Raw genomic sequence first — 7,696 nt, forward strand, 5'->3', positions numbered from 1 at the left:
AAGGCATGGTTGGATCTACTCCACATTCAGAAACACTCTCCAGGCAGGGCTAACACTCTCATACAGGTCTCCTACCCAGAAGAGGAGGAGAAATACCTTTTCTGGGCTCCTCCAACTACCTCTGCTGGGTCATTGGCTCTGTCCTTAAGTGTAATGGGCTACCTCAGGTTCACCTTAGCGCACTAACAATGTGCTCCCTTTCCCACTGAGTAACTTTTTAATACCCTGCAATCTCCATGCGTCTCTTACTTGTGCTGTGATCCGAGTACCTGCAAGAGCACAGCTTGCCTTGCAAGTTGCCAAGGCTAGCCTGGAAACTCTTCCCTCCTTTTCTCTGCTCCTGTATCCTTTTCTGGGTACGTAAATGTCAGCAGTTGTAACCCACTGTAGGGAGGCATCTGGCAGTGATGGCTGCCACAAGGGAGGAGGCTCTTCCTGAAGATGCTCTGCCAGCAGCGTTATGCAGACTCCTCTTCTCAATTCACATTTCTTGGCACCTACACCCCGTCTGACTGACTTTTAAATGGGCAAAGAGTCAATCCAACAGATGGGCTAAATGGCAGGCAACCAAGATGCTATGAATGTACATTGTCTGGGTGTGGGGAGTCAAATTGCCAGTCAGGGATATCCAAGTTAATGCCCATCACACAGCTATGTGACGACAGCACAGAGATATGCCCCCAATAGCCAAGTTTAAAATGTCTTCTGTAACAGCAGCATTCAAAGACAGAAAAAATACAATAAATGGGTGTCACAGCTGACCACACTTAGGAGGAATCCAGGAAGGAATTGTGATGGAGAGGCAAGTCCAGAGAGGAACGACTTTCACAAAGTCACCGTTGCCATCCTCTGCCATGATACCTTCTGGCATCATACGAGAAGATTTTATATAGCACAAGACAAGCAGCAGAGAAATTTTTTTCTTTTGTTTCATGAATTCTTTAAAATTAGTACAAAATTCTAATGCATTACATGTTTTTGCTAAATGGCCCAATAAGATTTTTATGGTATGTGGTGGCCTCTGTATGCATGGTATGAGCAGACCAGCCTAACAAGTCTAGTTACCAAGGAAACAGGTTTTTAAACTTGAAACATAGGTATTCATGATGACAGAGATCTTACAGTTTTTTGGAACATGTCTCTCTTTTGAGGAGAGAATGTGGAAGCTGGCTTTCAAAATCCTCCTTGCTGTGGTCATGAGGCCAGTGGAAAATGTTGCATTGCTGACCCTGACTCACTGGTCTAGCAGAATTGGAAACAGAATATGGAACAAAAGATCATTACACATCATCACTTAATGCTTTACCTTAAAAAAAAAGCAAATGGGGGTGTTAATTAGACAAGGACTTCCTTTCTCGGAGGGAGCCAATCAATCACATTTTTTTCCATCCTGAAAGGAGGAGATTTATTTTTTTTTAACATAAATCTTTTAAGCCTCAGCGCTATGTCTTTATAGGAAGAGGAAATTGATCTCAACTATTCAGAGTGGCACTGAACAGAAAGTGTCTTTCTTTCAGAATGTATTCATTAGTTCCTTCTCTCAATCTGACCTTGAATTCATTTGATTAAATGATTAAAATAATTTCATCCCAAAATGACAGTTTGTAGGACAAACTTAATTAAGCTCCAGGACAGAGCAATGGAAAAGCTCATGCTATGATTCTTGCTTTGTATGAACTCCTATGCTTAAATAATCACATGAGGATCATTGTGAACCCCTGCAATATGTTGGACATCTGGCCTTCCTGCTTCCCTTCTACCTGGCAGGCTCTCAGAGCCCAGGCAACCACAGGTTACTGCTCCCTACCTGTCTCACTGCCCCAGGCACCTCTCCCTCCCCTAAAAGCAGAGTGAAGGGAGCAGAGTGCACTGTGAGCAGTCACTCTTTAGCATCTTCTCATTTCACAGCCCATCAAGAATACACAAAGTGACCACAGAAACCTTGAAAAATCATTTGATGCATGCAACAAGAGGGGAAGGGACTCTGCTAATTTCATTGTTGTCTTATCATTTAAAAATGCAAAAGAAAAAAAAGCTACACACTCTGTAGAATACACACTGTGCAGTGAAAGTTGTGAAATTACTGCTTTCTCACCACTTTGTTTGATGTGCTTGTCTACACTATCAAAAAAAACTGAATCTGATCACCCCTTTTGGCAGTAGTGCAATATTAATGCAGATCAATATCTTGAGCATTGCTTCTTTAAATTTGTCAGGTTATCTTATCCTGGCAGTTTAGAACTATGGGGCTTCATTTGCCAACATTCAGATTGCATCTAGTCCTTTTGCAGGGCCACTGGTGCTGGCAATCCTGGATATATCACATAAACACACCCCTTCCACAAGGCTTGAGAGAAAACTACAGCAGGCTGAGTATGATGCTCAGTTCTAACTAAGGAATTGTATTGACTTCAGTGGGACTGTGTAAAAATAACTGCTAGCCAAACTTGGTTCAGAAACCCAAAAAATTAAATTTAAAAAAAAAAAAACAGAAAACCCCCTTTAACCACAAATGGTTCATTTTGCAAACAATTACTTAGCTCACCAATATATTAATTATAAAAACAAACCTCCCATACTCCCCAGCCAACAGAAAATATAAACAGTACCAGAAAAGCAAAATTGTCTATGCAGGGTAAACGACACACAAATAAATTTGAACAGGAAAAACACATTAATGAATCTGCTTTTAAGAGGTAAACAAAACTCTGGCTTCTCGCCAAGGAGGCAGACATGGAAATCGGTGGGGGATGCCTGCGAGCAGCAGAGCAGCTGACAAAGGCTCTGTCAGTGGGGCAGACACAATGCGAGCGGTGCTCCTGCCGCACACACAGCGAGGGGTGGCAGGGGGGGCTGCCCGGGCCACCTCCCTTTGAGGAAGGTGCTAAAATACCCGGAGGGTCCCACTCCGGCCTGAGTTTGATGTTTTGAGACATTCCCAGGCGGTGTATGTTGGAGCGGGAGCAGCTTGAGCAGAGCAGGCAGGTGATGCATCCATCCCACAGCTCACCCTAAGGGGAAGCTCCATGCAGTATTACACTGCTTCAACACCCAGCACCATGGAGGTTTCCTGTTTAATGATGCACACAGCTCCCTACTTAGCTGGAGAGGTTATCTCTTCCCTTGTAAGGCCCCTGAAAAACCTGAAATGCTAAAGGAGATACAAAAAGTCCCACTTTTCTTTTGCTCAAGTCAGACACCTTCCAAAGCCTCCTTGCAGATTAATGTAGTGAGGCAGGGGTTCAAAAAGAGCTTTGCAGAGCTCTTGCCTTTGCTACATCTCAGTCCCACCAATCAATGTGATGATTTACAAACACGCAAAGAGAGGGGCACAGCCGGTGGTTCAGGCTCTGAGGCAGGAAGATGAAGTCTGGTGGCTGACAAAAGTTGCAGGGTCATTTGAATTACTGCTCAGGGAACATTCAGAGATATCACCCTGTAGATCTTCTGTGCTTGAGGACAAGTAAAATAGTCACCCACTCATTAGCAAAACAGGACAACCAACCAACCACCAACCAACCAACCACCAACCAACCAACATCCTCCAAATACACCGACATCTGACAAACTCTATTTGAACACACACAAAGCATGACATTTCTCGAACAGTTACAAGTATAATTAGGCCTTTTTCAAGAGTATCTGTTGATATTCTTGTGCTGCTGCTGCATAAGAGGAGAACCAGAGCATTTTTCTGAACAGTGTGGGAGAGCTTCACACACAGAGTGATGATGCTCCTCAAACTGAGATGGTGTATTGCTGCTTTATATATCATATTGAGGACAATCACAGTGTAGAACAAGAGAATTTCTGGAAGGCATAATTTGTCACAGGACAGGAAGTTCAATGGCTGGAAGTCCAAGCATAAATGAGGTTCTTCTGTCCATGGTCCCTGGATGTTTCCCCTAATCTTCATGCCTGTAAATGAAGGGCAAAGATCATGGAAATAACCTGGCAATGGTGTACTCCAGGTACATCACATAAGTGTGATTCTCCAAAAACAAAAAAGCAAGTTTTCAAAATGAAAATTATGCTGCCTTGAATTTATTTTTGTGGTGCCTCTTCTCTGGTTTTGAAGGCAATGGACTACAGCTGCCAAATTAGACATTTCCTTTGGTTTTTATTCCATTAGAACAGAAAAATCCTGCGGACTGTTACCATCTGAGATATACAGGCATAGTCAGTAAAAAAATTAAATGTTTATACAGTGAAAGTCTTTCCTGTGAAACAGTAAAACCATTATTTGATTAAAATAATACAGAACCCAGCACTGGGATATTAAACATGATGCATCACAGGTAAAGAAGGAAAACATTACTCCTCTTCTGTCAAGTCTGTTACTAAGAAAAGACTCTACTCAAAGTAGAAACACTTTAATATTTGTTCTTAGATAAATAAGATTAAAATTTAACCTTTACTCTTATGAAACCTTTAGAGAAACATTCATTTATCTACAGCTGAAATAAATACTGGATTGCTTTATTGATTCATTGGCTAAAGGCATAGACTAGTCGTGAAAATTACACTCTGCTTCCATTGACACATTGTACCAGAATTTAAAAAAAAATGTCACTTAAAAGCAGTTTAGCCTTGAGAAAATGGGCAGTCATGGTGAGGTTTGGCCTTCTAGGAAAGAAAATATCCTTCATGTATCCCACTTAAGAACTAAGATATTTACATGGAACAGCTTGATAGACATGATAAATAACTGACTATAATTACATTTTCTGAAGTACTGCTCAAAGGCAATCTTATATCACAATGCAGAACAGCCTTTAGAGGACATAAGGTTTAAAAAAAAGTATCAGAAATACATAAACAACCTCCCAAAATACTCTGAATGAGAGCTGCAGCTGCAGTAAATCACCATGAATGCAGTGGTGGCATATTCCTAATCAGTGGCCACTGGGACCAGGGCTCCAGAGTTTATCTTTGTGCAACAGCTTGTGATATTTAAACTACAAATTGGCAGCAGTATAAGGGCAGCTGGTGGTCACGTTGTAGCTGACCAGTGTGAACTTACTCCCCAGTGTCTGTGTCGTCACAACACCAAGTGTGAGATTAATTTAAGGCAATCACTGCTCCATAGGGAAGGGGTAAATACCTCATAGTTACCTCTGGACTGGATTAAACAAAATAATAGATATGGAAACATTGTTGCCTTGTAGTCCTTATTTCTCCTTTATCTAGGTAGCTTAAGTCTATATTCATGTACATGAACCATGACACCTTCACCTATGTTTAACACACAGCTCAAGTAAAGGCATAGCACATCCCCTGTCCCTGCCCTTTCTTGTCCTTTTGCAGGATGGTCCTCTCTCTTCAACATCTGCATCTAAATCAGCTAAATTGTCAGTAAAGGGCCAATGATGTAGTACAGAAAGTATTTTTTCCCCCAGGAGTAACTGCTCTGTCAAATACAGTTGTAATATATTGTTGCATCAGATAATTAGACTATGCCTCGGAGACCTTATAGGGGGTACCACAACACCTTTTCACAGTCATTTATTGTACTTGTTCAAAAAGCCATTATGCCTTGGTGAAAGGAATCTTTTAGAAGTAATTAGGAGCATAAGAGCATATATTAACTCTACACTTTTAAGGTCAGACTTTTACACATAATAATCTAGTGGAGACGTAGTTAGTTCATCCCTTATAAGTTTCATCAATTGATCTTATATTTTGCATTACACACACACTTTAGTTCACTTTCTGTGGGGAGAAATCTAAGTCATATTACAAGGTCTGGACCCCTTGGCTTGAGCAAAATTTCCACATTGAAGTTTGTCTGAGGTAGAACAGGAGGCCTGGATGTTCAGCTCTGCAACACAGCTTATTCACACCGATGAATGAATTGTCCTGTACACCCACATTTTCAGAGAGGATCATTATTTAATGAGAAGGAAAGCTACTTTAATGAGCAGTAGCAGAAGTTTTAAAGGTTGAGGCAGAATAATATAGTAGTGCTTAACTGCTGTCAAATGTGGGAGTTAAATTGAACTGGTCCATCTGCAGAAAGCATGTTTCCAACTAAGGAAATCCCGTTCCTTTATCTAGTCCCTCCTCAAATTCATATTAATGGATGTTTCAAGGTGTGTCTAATTCCACCTTTTGCCTCCTCCATTTGAGACATGTAAACATAGCCTGATGTTTACATCCTCTTCTTACGTAAGAGCTCGTATTTTAGCCCTAGTGCTCCTCACCTTCTAGAGGCACCTTCTACATCCACTTCAGCACTTACTGATGCAGTTTTACAATTGTATTTATTACTCACTTTTAACAAAGGGGGAAAGAGAACACAAAAAAACACGAGGAGGCCCCGTGAAGAAATACTGAAGATCACGTGGCTTTTTCAAAAACCTTTGGCAGCCATTTATTCCACACAAGACACTATGTTGCCTAATAAAACGAAAAAAAATGAGGCCATAGCTCATGTGAAGCAATGTTATGTGCCACATTCATCCCACAGGCCATGGTTTCCCCATCCCTACACTAAACATTATAAAGCATATATTTAATCTGATAAATAGATAGGATACATTACAATGATAAATTAAAAAAAAATTGAATAAAAAGCCCAACTGGCATCTATCTTTTCAAAAATGAATGATGATATTTTCTATCCCTATTACTTTTTTATTTCTGCAAGACCTGGCTGAAGCTGAAGTTTCTCAAGGTAGAAAAGCCATCTGGGAAAGACTGAAGCTGTAGTAATATACTAAAAGATTTGGTCGGTGGTTTGCCTCCCACCGAGAATTAAGGCTTGAACTTCCAGCCAAATTTGTTCCCTTTATGATGTTCAGCAATGGCTCTCCCAAAAGCAGACCCCAGAACACTCACAGATTACTTTAGAATGAGTGCAGCAACCCTTTGGTATTCCCATGGTGTTCAAGAATGGAAAGCAAGTTGGGATGACACCTGGACATGTATCAACCCTTGTCTGAACATGTACCACAAAGAGTAAACGCAGGTTCTCAAGGAGGCTAGAAGCCATGGACCCCTTATCCTGGAGAAGTACAGTCACTAGAAAATGACTGAAAAGCAGCACCTCTAAGTCAGTGCAAATGTCGCTCTGTTTCAAAGCATTCTACATCACATTAAACTGAGGGAAACAAATATCCAAAGGTTTATTTTCTGCTTATCAGAAATTGTACCTTCCAGAGAATCTGATACTGGATTTCCAGATGTCTTATCAAAGATATTGTTCTTCTATAGTACTGTAAGGTTCCACTCCCATACCCTGTTGACAGCATAAAAATGAGGAAGTACTTTTGGATAGCTGTATTTCTCCAGAGCAATTTCAAAGACTGAAACAATTGCTTTTTCTTGCCAAGGATGTAGGCACCATGAAACTCAGTGTGTCCCATTTTCTCTCCCCTAGAAAAGCCTACAGACAAGAAGGTCAGGACAGACAAGAGAAGGAACGGAACATTCTCTCTTGTGGAGCATTTACATTTATTTCTGCACTTTGTGGCTTTTATAGATACTCCAGCAGCCACAGGATGATCCTACTGCTGCAAGAAAGAGAACTGCTCTTTTCCATTCAAGCCACTTTCAGAGGAAGGAACTCACCACAGTGAGCCAGGTTTTGCCCTTTAAAGGCCAAGGTGTACAAGCATGGTCCTTGAACCATCCCCAAAACATCAGGCAACCATGAAAGTACCAGGCCTTTAGTGGCAGATGTGGCCAGAAGAAT

This window comes from Geospiza fortis, unplaced genomic scaffold (assembly GCF_000277835.1).
Source record: "Geospiza fortis unplaced genomic scaffold, GeoFor_1.0 scaffold192, whole genome shotgun sequence".
Classification (NCBI taxonomy): Eukaryota; Metazoa; Chordata; class Aves; order Passeriformes; family Thraupidae; genus Geospiza; species Geospiza fortis.